Below are 14,630 nucleotides of genomic sequence, written 5' to 3'. Positions count from 1 at the left end.
AATTTCAGTAAAAATCTGACTTTTGGCAATTCACTCAAAAATGGTGCCAAAAGCTTGAAAATGCTGCCCTGAAAGGTTTGGCACTCGAAATGGAAGGCTTCTTATTACAGGACAAGAAATCAGCCCTCAAAAACTTAACCGGAAGAAAATATTTTTTTTGAAGAAATCCCTAACCCCCGGGGTCACAATTTCAGCAAAAATCTGACCTTTGGCAATTCACACAAAAATGGTGCCAAAAGCTTGAAAATGCTCCCCTGAAAGGTTTGGCACTCGAAATGGAAGGCTTCTTATTACAGGACAAGAAATCAGCCCTCAAAAACTTAACCGGCAGAAAATATTTTTTTGAACAAATCCCTAAGCCCCGGGGTCACAATTTCAGCAAAAATCTGACTTTTGGCTATTCACTCAAAAATGGTGCCAACCAGTTGCAAATGCTCCCCTGAAAGGTTTGGCACTCGAAACAGAAGGCTTTTTATCACAGGACAAGAAATCAGCCCTCAAAAACTTAACCGGCAGAAAATATTTTTTTGAAAAAATCCCTAACCCCCGGGGTCACAATTTCAGCAAAAATCTGACTTTTCGCAATTCACGCAAAAATGGTGCCAAAAGCTTGAAAATGCTCTCCTGAAAGGTTTGGCACTCGAAACAGAAGGCTTTTTATCACAGGACAAGAAATCAGCCCTCAAAAACTTATCCGGTAGAAAATATTTTTTTGAAGACATCCCTAAGCCCCGGGGTCACAATTTCAGCAAAAATCTGACTTTTGGCAATTCACTCAAAAATGGTGCCAAAAGCTTGAAAATGCACTCCTGAAAGGTTTGGCACTCGAAAAGGAAGGCTTTTTATCACAGGACAAGAAATCAGCCCTCAAAAACTTAAGCGGCAGAAAATATTTTTTTGAACAAATCCCTAAGCCCCGGGGTCACAATTTCAGTAAAAGTCTGACTTTTGGCAATTCACTCAAAAATGGTGTCAAAAGCTTGAAAATGCTCCCCTGAAAGGTTTGGCACTCGAAACAGAAGGCTTTTTATCACAGGACAAGAAATCAGCCCTCAAAAACGTAACCGGCAGAAAATATTTTTTTGAAGACATCCCTCAGCCCCGGGGTCACAATTTCAGCAAAAATCTGACTTTTGGCAATTCACTCAAAAATGGTGCCAAAAGCTTGAAAATGCTCCCCTGAAAGGTTTGGCACTCGAAACAGAAGGCTTTTTATCACAGGACAAGAAATCAGCCCTCAAAAACATATCCGGCAGAAAATATTTTTTTGAAGAAATCCCTAAGCCCCGGGGTCACAATTTCAGCAAAAATCTGACTTTTGGCAATTCACACAAAAATGGTGCCAAAAGCTTGAAAATGCTCCCCTGAAAGGTTTGGCACTCGAAACGGAAGGCTTTTTATCACAGGACAAGAAATCTGCCCTCAAAAACTTAACCGGCAGAAAATATTTTTTTGAACAAATCCCTAAGCCCCGGGGTCACAATTTCAGCAAAAATCTGACTTTTGGCAATTCACACAAAAATGGTGCCAAAAGCTTGAAAATGCTCCCCTGAAAGGTTTGGCACTCGAAATGGAAGGCTTTTTATCACAGGACAAGAAATCAGCCCTCAAAAACTTAACCGGCAGAAAATATTTTTTTGAAGAAATCCCTAACCCCCGGGGTCACAATTTCAGCAAAAATCTGACTTTTGGCAATTCACTCAAAAATGGTGCCAAAAGCTTGAAAATGCTCCCCTGAAAGGTTTGGCACTCGAAACGGAAGGCTTTTTATCACAGGACAAGAAATCAGCCCTCAAAAACTTATCCGGCAGAAAATATTTTTTTGAAGAAATCCCTAACCCCCGGGGTCACAATTTCAGCAAAAATCTGACTTTTGGCAATTCACTCAAAAATGGTGCCAAAAGCTTGAAAATGCTCCCCTGAAAGGTTTGGCACTCGAAACGGAAGGCTGTTTATCACAGGACAAGAAATCAGCCGTCGACAACTTTACAGGCAGAAAAAGATTTTTTTGAAAAAATCCCTAAGCCCCGGGGTCACAATTTCATCAAAAATCTGACTTTCGGCAATTCACTCAGAAATGCTGCCAATCGGTTATAAATGCTCCCCTGAGAGGTTTTTTGGTCGAAACAGAAGACTTTTTATCACAGGAAAAGAAAACAGCCCTCAACAACTTTACATGCAGAAAAAGATTTTTTTGAAAAAATCCCTAAGCCCCGGGGTCATAATTTCATAAAAAATCTGGCATTCGGCTATTCACTCAGAAATGGTGCCAAACGGTTAGAAATGTTCCCCTGAGAGGTTTGGCGGTTGAAACAGAATGCTTTTTATCACAGAAAAGGAAATCAGCCGTCAACAACTTAACCGGCAGAAAATATTTTTTTGAAGAAATCCCTAACCCCCGGGGTCACAATTTCAGCAAAAATCTGACTTTTGGCAATTCACTCAAAAATGGTGCCAAAAGCTTGAAAATGCTCCCCTGAAAGGTTTGGCACTCGAAACGGAAGGCTTTTTATCACAGGACAAGAAATCAGCCCTCAAAAACTTATCCGGCAGAAAATATTCTGTTGAAAAAATCCCTAAGCCCCGGGGTCACAATTTCAGCAAAAATCTGACTTTTGGCAATTCACACAAAAATGGTGCCAAAAGCTTGAAAATGCTCCCCTGAAAGGTTTGGCACTCGAAACGGAAGGCTTTTTATCACAGGACAAGAAATCAGCCCTCAAAAACTTATCCGGTAGAAAATATTTTTTTGAAAAAATCCCTAAGCCCCGGGGTCACAATTTCAGCAAAAATCTGACTTTTGGCAATTCACTCAAAAATGGTGCCAAAAGCTTGAAAATGCTCCCCTGAAAGGTTTGGCACTCGAAACAGAAGGCTTTTTATCACAGGACAAGAAATCAGCCCTCAAAAACTTAACCGGCAGAAAATATTCTTTTGAAGAAATCCCTAACCCCCCGGGGTCACAATTTCACCAGAATTCTGACTTTTGGCAATTCACTCAAAAATGGTGCCAAATCAGCACTCAACAACTTAACCGGCAGAAAAATATGACTTTGAACGAATCCATAAGCCCCGGGGTCACAATTTCAGCAAAAATTTGACTTTCGGCAATTCACTCAGAAAGGCTGCCAAACGGTTGCAAATGCTCCCCTGAGAGGTTTGGTGGTTGAAAGAGAAGGCTTTTTATCACAGGAAAAGAAATCAGCCGTCGACAACTTTACATGCAGAAAAAGATTTTTTGGAACAAATCCCTAAGCCCCGGGGTCACAATTTCATCAAAAATCTGACTTTCGGCAATTCACTCAGAAATGGTGCCAAACGGTTAGAAATGTTCCCCTGAGAGGTTTGGCGGTCGAAACAGAATGCTTTTTATCACAGAAAAGGAAATCAGCCGTCAACAACTTAACCTGCAGAAAAAGATCCCGGGCTCACAATTTCATCAAAAATCTGACATTCGGCTATTCACTCAGAAATGGTGCCAAACGGTTATAAATGTTCCCCTGAGAGGATTTGCGGTCAAAACAGAAGGCTTTTTATCACAGGAAAAGAAATCAGCCCTTGACAACTTAACCGGCCAAAAAATATTTTTTTGAAAAAATCCCTAAGCCCCGGGGTCAGAATTTCGTCAAAAATCTGACTTTCGGCAATTCACTCAGGAATAGTGTGAAACGGTTGCAAATGCTTCTCTGAGAGGTTTGGCGGTCGAAACAGAAGGCTTTTTATCACAGGAAAAGAAATCAGTACTCAATAATTTAACCGGCAGAAAAAGATTTTTTTGAAAAAAATCCCTAAGCCCCGGGGTCACAATTTCATTTAAAAATCTGACTTTCGGCAATTCACTCAGAAATGGTGTCAAATGGTTGCAAATACTCCCTTGAGAGGTTTGGCGGTCGAAAAAAGAAGCCTTTTTATCACAGGAAAAGAAATTACCCCTTGACAACTTAACAGGCCGAAAAAGTTTTTTTTGAAACAATCCCTAAGCCCCGGGGTCACAATTTCATCAAAAATCTGACATTCGGCTATTCACTCACAAATGATGCCAAACGGTTAGAAATGTTCCCCTGAGATGTTTGTCGATCTGAACAGAAGGCTTTTTATCACAGGAAAAGAAATCAGCCGTCAACAACTTAACCGGCAGAAAAAGATCCCGGGCTCACAATTTCATCAAAAATCTGACTTTTGGGAATTCACTCAGAAATGGTGCCAAACGGTTGCAAATGCTCCCGTGAGAGGTTTAGTGGTCGAAACAGAAGGCTCTTTATTACAGGAAAAGAAATCAGCCCTGGACAACTACACCGGCAGAAAAAGATTTTTTTGAAAAAATCCCTAAGCCCCGGGTCACAATTTCATCAAAAATCTGACTTTCGGCAATTCACTCAGAAATTGTTCCAAACGGTTGCAAATGCTCCTCTGAGAGGTTTGGCAGTCGAAACAGAAGGCTTTTTATCACAGGAAAAGAAATCAGCACTCAACAACTTAACCGGCGGAAAAAGATTTTTTTAAAAAAATCACGAAACCCCGGGGTCACAATTTCATCAAAAATCTGACTTTCGGCCATTCACTCAGAAATGGTGCCAAACGCTTGCAAATGCTCCCCTCAGAGGTTTGGCGGTCGAAACAGAAGGTTTTTTATCACAGGAAAAGAAATCAGCCCTCGACAACTTAACCAGCAGAAAAAGATTTTTCTGAAAAAATCCCTAAGCCACACAATTTCATAAAAAATCTGACGTTCTCCAATTCACTCAAAAATGGTGCCAAACGGTTGCAAATGCTCAACTGAAAGGTTTGGCGGTCGAAACAGAAGGCTTTTTATCACAGGAAAAGAAAACAACCCTCGACAACTAAACCGGCAGAGAGAGATGCTTTCGAAATAATCTCTAAGAACCGGGGGGTCACAATTTCAGCAAAAATCAGATGTTTGGCAATTCACTCAAATATGGTGCCAAATGGATGTAAATGTTCCCTTAAGAGGTTTGGCGGTCGAAACAGAAGGCTTTTTATCACAGGAAAAGAAATCAGCACTCGAGCACTTAACCGTCAGAAAAAGATTTTTTTGAAAAAATCCGTAAGCCCCAGGGGTCACAATTTCATCAAAAATCTGATTTTTGGGAATTCACTCAAAAATGGTGCCAAACGGTTGCAAATGCTCCCCTGAGAGGTTTGGCGGTCGAAACAGAAGGCTTTTTATCACAGGAAAAGAAATCAGCCCTCGACAACTTCACTGGAAAAAAAAATATTTTTTTGAAAAAATCCCTATGCCCCAGGGCTCACAATTTCTTCAAAAATCTGACTGTCGGCAATTCACTCAGAAATGGTGCCTAAGGGTTGCAAATGCTCCCCTGAAAGGTTTGTCGCTCGAAACAGAAGGCTTTCTTTCACAGGAAAAGAAATCAGGCCTCGACAACTTAACCGGCAGAAAAATATTTTTTTCAAAAAATATCTAAACCCCGGAGACACAATTTCAGCAAAAATCTGACGTTCTCCAATTCACTCAAAAATGGTGCCAAACGGTTTCAAATGCTCCACTGAGAGTTTTGGGGTTACAGAAGGCTTTTTATCACAGAACAAGAAATCAGCCCACGACAACTTAACCAGCAGAAAAAGATGTTTTTGAAAAAATTGCTAAGCCCCGGGGTCACAATATCAGCAAAAAACCTTACGTTCTCCAATTCACTCAAAAATGGTGCCAAACGGTTGCAACTGCTACTCTGAAAGGTTTGACAGTTGAAACAAAAGGCTTTTTATCACAGGAAAAGAAATCAGCCCTCGGCAACTTCCACTTGCAGAAAAATATGTTTTTGAAAAAATCCCTAAGCCCCGGGGTCACAATTTCATCAAAAATCTGACTTTCGGCTATTGACTCCGAAATGGTGCCAAACGGTTGGAAATGTTCCCCTGAGAGGCTTTGCGGTCGAAACAGAAGGCTTTTTATCACAGGAAAAGAAATCAGCACTCAACAACTTAACCGGCAGAAAAAGATTTTTTGGAAAAAATCCCTAAGCCCCGGGCACACAATTTAATCAAAAATCTGACTTTCGGCAATTCACTCAAAAATGGTGCCAAACGGTTGCAAATGCTCAACTGAAAGGTTTGGCGGTCGAAACAGAAGGCTTTTTATCACAGGAAAAGAAAACAACCCTCGACAACTAAACCGGCAGAGAGAGATGCTTTCGAAATAATCTCTAAGAACCGGGGGGTCACAATTTCAGCAAAAATCAGACGTTTGGCAATTCACTCAAATATGGTGCCAAATGGATGTAAATGTTCCCTTAAGAGGTTTGGCGGTCGAAACAGAAGGCTTTTTATCACAGGAAAAGAAATCAGCACTCGAGCACTTAACCGTCAGAAAAAGATTTTTTTGAAAAAATCCGTAAGCCCCAGGGGTCACAATTTCATCAAAAATCTGATTTTTGGGAATTCACTCAAAAATGGTGCCAAACGGTTGCAAATGCTCCCCTGAGAGGTTTGGCGGTCGAAACAGAAGGCTTTTTATCACAGGAAAAGAAATCAGCCCTCGACAACTTCACTGGAAAAAAAAAATATTTTTTTGAAAAAATCCCTATGCCCCAGGGCTCACAATTTCTTCAAAAATCTGACTGTCGGCAATTCACTCAGAAATGGTGCCTAAGGGTTGCAAATGCTCCCCTGAAAGGTTTGTCGCTCGAAACAGAAGGCTTTCTTTCACAGGAAAAGAAATCAGGCCTCGACAACTTAACCGGCAGAAAAATATTTTTTTCAAAAAATATCTAAACCCCGGAGACACAATTTCAGCAAAAATCTGACGTTCTCCAATTCACTCAAAAATGGTGCCAAACGGTTTCAAATGCTCCACTGAGAGTTTTGGGGTTACAGAAGGCTTTTTATCACAGAACAAGAAATCAGCCCACGACAACTTAACCAGCAGAAAAAGATGTTTTTGAAAAAATTGCTAAGCCCCGGGGTCACAATATCAGCAAAAAACCTTACGTTCTCCAATTCACTCAAAAATGGTGCCAAACGGTTGCAACTGCTACTCTGAAAGGTTTGACAGTTGAAACAAAAGGCTTTTTATCACAGGAAAAGAAATCAGCCCTCGGCAACTTCCACTTGCAGAAAAATATGTTTTTGAAAAAATCCCTAAGCCCCGGGGTCACAATTTCATCAAAAATCTGACTTTCGGCTATTGACTCCGAAATGGTGCCAAACGGTTGGAAATGTTCCCCTGAGAGGCTTTGCGGTCGAAACAGAAGGCTTTTTATCACAGGAAAAGAAATCAGCACTCAACAACTTAACCGGCAGAAAAAGATTTTTTGGAAAAAATCCCTAAGCCCCGGGCACACAATTTAATCAAAAATCTGACTTTCGGCAATTCACTCAGAAATGGTGCCAAACGGTTGCAAATGCTCCCCTGAGAGGTTTGGCGGTCGAAACAGAAGGCTTTTTATCACAGGAAAAGAAATCAGCCCTCGGCAATTTCACTGGCCGAAAAAGATTTTTTTGAAAAAATCCCTAAGCCCCGGGGTCAGAATTTCAGCAAAAATGTGACTTTTTGCAATTCACTCCAAAATGGTGCCAAACGGTTAGAAATGTTCCCCTGAGAGGTTTGGCGGTGGAAACAGAAGGCTTTTTATCACAGGAAAAGAAATCAGCCCTCGACAACTTCACTGGAAAAAAAATATTTTTTTGAAAAAATCCCTACGCCCCAGGGCTCACAATTTCATCAAAAATCTGACTGTCGGCAATTCACTCAGAAATGGTGCCTAAGGGTTGCAAATGCTCCCCTGAAAGGTTTGTCGCTCGAAACAGAAGGCTTTCTTTAACAGGAAAAGAAATCAGGCCTCGACAACTTAAACGGCAGAAAAATATTTTTTTGAAAAAATCCCTAAGCCCCGGGGTCACAATTTCATCAAAAATCTGACATTCGGCAATTCATTCAGAAATGGTGCCAAATGGTTGCAAATGCTCCCCTCAGAGGTTTGGCGGTCGAAACAGAAGGTTTTTTATCACAGGAAAAGAAATCAGCCCTCAACAATTTCACCGGCAGAAAAAGATTTTTTTGAAAAAATCCCTAAGCCCCGGGGTCACAATTTCATCAAAAATCTGACTTTCGGCTATTGACTCCAAAATGGTGCCAAACGGTTAGAAATGTTCGCCTGAGAGGTTTGGTGGTCGAAACAGAAGGCTTTTTATCACAGAACAAGAAATCAGCACTCAACAACTTAACCGGCAGAAAAATAGCCCGGGCTCACAATTTTATCAAAAATCTGACTTGCAGCTATCCCCTAAAAAATGGTGCCAAACGGTTGCAAATGTTCCCCTGAGAGTTTTGGCGGTCGAAACAGAAGGCTTTTTATCACAGGAAAAGAAATCAGCACTCAACAACTTAACCGGCGGAAAAAGATTTTTTTAAAAAAATCACTAAACCCCGGGGTCACAATTTCATCAAAAATCTGACTTTCGGCAATTCACTCAGAAATGGTGCCAAACGCTTGCAAATGCTCCCCTCAGAGGTTTGGCGGTCGAAACAGAAGGTTTTTTATCACAGGAACAGAAATCAGCCCTCGACAACTTAACCAGCAGAAAAAGATTTTTCTGAAAAAATCCCTAAGCCACACAATTTCATAAAAAATCTGACGTTCTCCAATTCACTCAAAAATGGTGCCAAACGGTTGCAAATGCTCATCTGAAAGGTTTGGCGGTCGAAACAGAAGGCTTTTTATCACAGGAAAAGAAAACAACCCTCGACAACTAAACCGGCAGAGAGAGATGCTTTCGAAATAATCTCTAAGAACCGGGGGGTCACAATTTCAGCAAAAATCAGACGTTTGGCAATTCACTCAAATATGGTGCCAAATGGATGTAAATGTTCCCTTAAGAGGTTTTGCGGTCGAAACAGAAGGCTTTTTATCACAGGAAAAGAAATCAGCACTCGAGCACTTAACCGTCAGAAAAAGATTTTTTTGAAAAAATCCGTAATCCCCAGGGGTCACAATTTCATCAAAAATCTAATTTTTGGGAATTCACTCAAAAATGGTGCCAAACGAGGAGGGACCGGCAAATACAGGGGATCACGGTCGGAGTGAAACAATATAAACTGAAAGCATTTGCAGATGACTTAGTAATAACATTACAGGAGCCAGAATCTAGTACAAAAAGAGTTCTGGAACTGATACAAGAATTTGGTCGGGTGGCAGGATTTAAGTTGAACAAACAAAAAACTAAAGTTTTGGGGAAAAACTTGACGCCCTTAGAAATAGAGGGGTTTCAGAAGGAAACAGAGTTAACTGTGGTTAAGAAAGTGAAATACCTGGGGGTAAACTTGACGCCTAAAAATTTGAATTTGTTTAAGGACAATTATGAGAAATGCTGGTCAGAAGTTAAGAAAGACTTGGAAACTTGGTCGAGACTGAAGCTTTCCTTGCTGGGCCGAATTGCTGCTGTTAAGATGAATGTTTTGCCAAAAATGTTGTTTTTATTTCAAACCTTGCAGGTCGTGGACAGAATGGAATGTTTTGGAAAGTGGCAGAGGGATATCTCAAAGTTTGTCTGGCAGGGCAAAAAGCCCCGAATAAAGTTTAAAATACTAACTGACGCAAAAGAAAGAGGGGGGTTTGCCCTGCCAGACTTAAGGTTATACTACGAGGCGGCAGCCTTCTGCTGGTTGAAAGATTGGATTTTATTAGAGAATACAGATGTCCTAGACCTGGAAGGTTTTAACAATTCGTTAGGATGGCATGCGTATTTGTGGTACGGCAAGGCAAAAACACATGGAATGTTCAAAAACCATACTGTCAGGAAAGCAATTTTTATGGTCTGGATGAAATACAAAGACTTACTTGAAAGTAAGACTCCGAGGTGGCTATCACCAGTGGAGGCCAAGGCGTGGAAAAAACCCAATATGGAGGCCGGCTGGCCGAAATATTGGGAACTAATAGAAAAAATTGGTGACAATTGGAGGTTGCGGAGCTTTGAAAATTTAAAGGATAAGGTGCAAGATTGGTTTCACTATGCCCAAATTAACGAGGTTGTTAAGTTGGACAAAAAAACAGGATTCCAGGTGGAAAAATCAAAACTTGAGACAGAGTTGTTAGAACCAAAGACCAAGGTATTATCGAGAATGTATAACTTGCTGCTTAAATGGAATACACAGGATGAGACAGTTAAATCAGCCATGATAAAGTGGGCTCAAGACATTGGTTACAATATCATGTTTGAAGACTGGGAAAGGTTATGGACCACCTGTATGAAATTTACGGCATGTAATGCCTTGAAAGAAAACATTATGAAAATGATATACAGGTGGTACATGACCCCAGTCAAGCTTGCTAAGATATACCATCTGTCTGATAACAAATGTTGGAAGTGCAAGGAGGCTGAAGGAACATTCTTTCACCTTTGGTGGACTCGCCCAAGAGTGAAGGCCTTCTGGGAAATGATCTACAACGAGTTAAAAAAGGTGTTTAAGTACACCTTCCCTAAAAAACCGGAGGCCTTCCTCTTGGGTATTGTCGGCCAAAAGGTGTTAAAGGAGGATAGAACGTTTTTTATGTATGCTACCACAGCAGCAAGAATCCTGATTGCCAAATATTGGAAGATTCAAGATTTGCCCACGCTGGAAGAGTGGCAAACACAACTGATTGACTACATGGAGTTGGCCGAAATGACTGCCAGAATCCGAGATCTGGGAGAAGAAGCAATGGAGGAGGACTGGAAAAAATTTAAGAACTATTTGAAAAAAAATTATAAGTTATATGAACTATAAAATGACGCATAATTTGAAATGCTAGCCCCAGCAATGAGAGTGCAATATCTATGAATTTGGATAACATTATTGAAAGAATCAAAGTTTAAATGTTAAAAATGATAATATGCTTTGTGCTCAGAGTAAATGGACAATAAGGGATTTAAACTTAAACTGCAATTGAAAGTACAAAAGAATCACATGAAACAAGGTTATAATTTGCTGATAAATTTATTGTTAAGAATGCATTGTGCGGGAGATGCGGGGAAGTTCGATAGAAAGTTGAAATAAGCTGTTGAAAGGTCATGATTCTTTTTATCTTCTTGTTGTTTTTTTCTTTTTTTTTCTTCTTTCGTCTGTCTATGTCTGAAAAAATGCAATAAAAACTATTTTTTAAAAAAAAATGGTGCCAAACGGTTGCAAATGCTCCCCTGAGAGGTTTGGCGGTCGAAAAAGAAGGCTTTTTATCACAGGAAAAGAAATCAGCCCTCGACAACTTCACTGGAAAAAAAATATTTTTTTGAAAAAATTCCTATGCCCCAGGGCTCACAATTTCATCAAAAATCTGACTGTCGGCAATTCACTCAGAAATGGTGCCAAACGGTTGCAAATGCTCCCCTGAAAGGTTTGTCGCTCGAAACAGAAGGCTTTCTTTCACAGGAAAAGAAATCAGGCCTCGACAACTTAACCGGCAGAAAAATATTTTTTTGAAAAAATCCCTAAGCCCCGGAGACACAATTTCAGCAAAAATCTGACGTTCTCCAATTCACACAAAAATGGTGCCAAACGGTTTCAAATGCTCCACTGAGAGTTTTGGGGTAACAGAAGGCTTTTTATCACAGAACAAGAAATCAGCCCACGACAACTTAACCAGCAGAAAAAGATGTTTTTGAAAAAATTGCTAAGCCCCGGGGTCACAATATCAGCAAAAAATCTGACGTTCTCCAATTCACTCAAAAATGGTGCCAAACGGTTACAACTGCTACTCTGAAAGGTTTGTCGCTCGAAACAGAAGGCTTTCTTTCACAGGAAAAGAAATCAGCCCTCGGCAACTTAACTTGCAGAAAAATATGTTTTTGAAAAAATCCCTAAGCCCCGGGGTCACAATTTCATCAAAAATCTGACTTTCGGCTATTGACTCCGAAATGGTGCCAAACGGTTGGAAATGTTCCCCTGAGAGGTTTGGCGGTCGAAACAGAAGGCTTTTTATCACAGGAAAAGAAATCAGCCCTCGACAACTTCACTGGCCGAAAAAGATTTTTTTGAAAAAATCCCTAAGCCCCGGGGTCAGAATTTCAGCAAAAATGTGACTTTTTGCAATTCACTCCAAAATGGTGCCAAACGGTTAGAAATGTTCCCCTGAGAGGTTTGGCGGTGGAAACAGAAGGCTTTTTATCACAGGAAAAGAAATCAGCCCTCGACAACTTCACTGGAAAAAAAATATTTTTTTGAAAAAATCCCTACGCCCCAGGGCTCACAATTTCATCAAAAATCTGACTGTCGGCAATTCACTCAGAAATGGTGCCTAAGGGTTGCAAATGCTCCCCTGAAAGGTTTGTCGCTCGAAACAGAAGGCTTTCTTTAACAGGAAAAGAAATCAGGCCTCGACAACTTAAACGGCAGAAAATTTTTTTTTTGAAAAAATCCCTAAGCCCCGGGGTCACAATTTCATCAAAAATCTGACTTTCGGCAATTCACTCAGAAATGGTGCCAAACGGTTGCAAATGCTCCCCTCAGAGGTTTGGCGGTCGAAACAGAAGGTTTTTTATCACAGGAAAAGAAATCAGCCCTCAACAATTTCACCGGCAGAAAAAGATTTTTTTGAAAAAATCCCTAAGCCCCGGGGTCACAATTTCATCAAAAATCTGACTTTCGGCTATTGACTCCAAAATCGTGCCAAACGGTTAGAAATGTTCGCCTGAGAGGTTTGGTGGTCGAAACAGAAGGCTTTTCATCACAGGAAAAGTAATCAGCACTCAACAACTTAACCGGCGGAAAAAGATTTTTTTGAAAAAATGCCTAAGCCCCGGGGGGATCACAATTTCATCAAAAATCTGACTTTCGGCAATTCACTCAGAAATGGTGCCAAACGGTTGCAAATGCTCCCCCGAAAGGTTTGGCGGTCGAAACAGAAGGCTTTTTATCACAGGACAAGAAATCAGCACTCAACAACTTAACCGGCAGAAAAATAGCCCGGGCTCACAATTTTATCAAAAATCTGACTTGCAGCTATCCCCTAAAAAATGGTGCCAAATGGTTGCAAATGTTCCCCTGAGAGTTTTGGCGGTCGAAACAGAAGGCTTTTTATCACAGGAAAAGAAATCAGCACTCAACAACTTAACCGGCGGAAAAAGATTTTTCTGAAAAAATCCCTAAGCCACACACTTTCATAAAAGATCTGACGTTCTCCAATTCACTCAAAAATCGTGCCAAACGGTTGCAAATGCTCATCTGAAAGGTTTGGCGGTCGAAACAGAAGGCTTTTTATCACAGGAAAAGAAAACAACCCTCGACAACTAAACCGGCAGAGAGAGATGCTTTCGAAATAATCTCTAAGAACCGGGGGGTCACAATTTCAGCAAAAATCAGACGTTTGGCAATTCACTCAAATATGGTGCCAAATGGATGTAAATGTTCCCTTAAGAGGTTTGGCAGTCGAAACAGAAGGCTTTTTATCACAGGAAAAGAAATCAGCACTCGAGCACTTAACCGTCAGAAAAAGATTTTTTTGAAAAAATCCGTAATCCCCAGGGGTCACAATTTCATAAAAAATCTGATTTTTGGGAATTCACTCAAAAATGGTGCCAAACGGTTGCAAATGCTCCCCTGAGAGGTTTGGCGGTCGAAACAGAAGGCTTTTTATCACAGGAAAAGAAATCAGCCCTCGACAACTTCACTGGAAAAAAAATATTTTTTTGAAAAAATCCCTATGCCCCAGGGCTCACAATTTCATCAAAAATCTGACTGTCGGCAATTCACTCAGAAATGGTGCCTAAGGGTTGCAAATGCTCCCCTGAAAGGTTTGGCGGTCGAAACAGAAGGCTTTCTTTCACAGGAAAAGAAATCAGGCCTCGACAACTTAACCGGCAGAAAAATATTTTTTTCAAAAAATATCTAAACCCCGGAGACACAATTTCAGCAAAAATCTGACGTTCTCCAATTCACTCAAAAATGGTGCCAAACGGTTTCAAATGCTCCACTGAGAGTTTTGGGGTTACAGAAGGCTTTTTATCACAGAACAAGAAATCAGCCCACGACAACTTAACCAGCAGAAAAAGATGTTTTTGAAAAAATTGCTAAGCCCCGGGGTCACAATATCAGCAAAAAATCTGACGTTCTCCAATTCACTCAAAAATGGTGCCAAACGGTTGCAACTGCTACTCTGAAAGGTTTGACAGTTGAAACAAAAGGCTTTTTATCACAGGAAAAGAAATCAGCCCTCGGCAACTTCCACTTGCAGAAAAATATGTTTTTGAAAAAATCCCTAAGCCCCGGGGTCACAATTTCATCAAAAATCTGACTTTCGGCTCTTGACTCCGAAATGGTGCCAAACGGTTGGAAATGTTCCCCTGAGAGGTTTTGCGGTCAAAACAGAAGGCTTTTTATCACAGGAAAAGAAATCAGCACTTAACAACTTAACCTGCAGAAAAAGTTTTTTTTGAAAAAAACCCTAAGCCCCGGGCACACAATTTCATCAAAAATCTGACTTTCGGCAATTCACTCAGAAATGGTGCCAAACGGTTGCAAATGCTCCCCTTAGAGGTTTGGCAGTCGAAACAGAAGGCTTTTTATCACAGGAAAAGAAATCAGCCCTCGGCAATTTCACTGGTAGAAAAAGATTTTTTTGAAAAAATCCCTAAGCCCCGGGGTCAGAATTTCAGCAAAAATGTGACTTTTTGCAATTCACTCC

This window comes from Podarcis liolepis (genome assembly GCF_965112155.1).
Source record: "Podarcis liolepis genome assembly, chromosome: 10".
NCBI lineage: Eukaryota > Metazoa > Chordata > Lepidosauria > Squamata > Lacertidae > Podarcis > Podarcis liolepis.
This window is presented reverse-complemented; position numbering follows the sequence as displayed.